Source organism: Cyprinodon variegatus, unplaced genomic scaffold (assembly GCF_000732505.1).
Source record: "Cyprinodon variegatus isolate N-32 unplaced genomic scaffold, C_variegatus-1.0 Scaffold386, whole genome shotgun sequence".
In the NCBI taxonomy this organism is placed as follows: Eukaryota; Metazoa; Chordata; class Actinopteri; order Cyprinodontiformes; family Cyprinodontidae; genus Cyprinodon; species Cyprinodon variegatus.
The window spans coordinates 61,156-62,671 of NW_015150839.1; positions in this window are offsets into that span (position 1 = coordinate 61,156).

A 1,516-nucleotide genomic window follows, 5' to 3' on the forward strand; every position below is an offset into this window, starting at 1 on the left:
AGGGCAGGTGAGAGGAATTACTAATTAAGGGAGAGCAAACAGGCCAGATCATGACAGCAAGACTGGCTCTGGGATGCACATTTTGAATAGATGCTGTCGTCTTGCATCAGAGACATTCGTGGATGAAAGTCAAAGATAGATTGTTTTGCTGTTTTTTGGTGTCTTGGCATAAAATCTGGACTTCACATAAACCCCTGAGCCTGTTCTCTTAACTAGAGCCTACTGAGAGCAGACACAGGATTAATACAAGACAAGCTGTTAATCTTTTACTTTGCCTCTTCCAAGAACTAATACATTAAAAAACACATTCATACATCGCGCCATCTCTCTTTGGAATATATTGTCACAGAATATGAGATTGATACAAAATCATGTCTCTTTTAAATCTTAAGAAATCTATAGTTAATAAGGAAATTCTTTTTGGACAACAGGTTGTATGTTTTTGCTTGTGTTTTGTTTGTTTTGATTTCTTAATAATGTTTTTTTCTAATTTAAGTTTGTTGTATAAACTAATTGTGATGATTTTTGTTGAAAATGGACGCGGGAAGAGTAGTCTCTACTTTCATGGAGACTAATAGGGATCCTGAAATAAAGAAATAAAGTCTTTAGGTTCTAAATTCATTTAAACTCTTATAGTGAGTTTAAGTTTAAGTAATAATATTCTTCGGTCTATGATGATCCATGTTGCTGTTGTTCTTCTAATATTTATTTTCTAAGTATTTATTTTTCCATTTATGGAGCCCTGCGATAGACTGGCGACCTGTCCAGGGTGAATCCTGCCTTTTACCCAGATGGAGATAGCCTTTTGACAGCTGGAGACAGGCACCAGCACCCCTCGCAACCCCAGCAGGGATAAGCGTGATTTAAAATGGATGGATGGATCAATTTCTGTATTAGATCATTTTTAAACTTTTATTTTTTTTAAATGAAGATAAAAAATATTGAAACATTTCTCTTTTTTTAAGAGTAATTCTCATATTGTAGAGGCTTAAATGTGTCCCACAAATGTATTGAATCAGTTTCAGAATACATCACTCAAATCAATCAATCAATCAATTTCTTTATAGTTAACTACGATTTACATTATCAAGATTTCAGTTTCAGTACAAACCGTTCATCACATACATTGGCTGGAAGGGGGACAAACTTAAACTGTGTATTCTTTACCTGTTAAGATTTACCTATAATCATAACAAGTGCTTGTCTTGGTTTAAGATTTTTCTAGATTCAATCCAAGCTAAACCCATTTTTATCAGCTTTCTGTTTTTGAAATCATTACCCTCCGTCTCTGTGGTAAAAGTTTTATCCCAACAAAAGTTGACTAAATGGTGACACGCCAAGTAGAGTGGCTGTGAGGCCCTCTAGTGGATGTTGCTGAATATAGTGAAGCCTCTGCTCTGCAGGTTCTTGTACAGAGTTCTGGTGTTTCCTGTCACTGTGGGCTGCAGAGCACAGTAGTACACAGCAGAGTCTGACAGACGGAGATCCTGGATCGTCAGATTAAAGGATTTCTTGT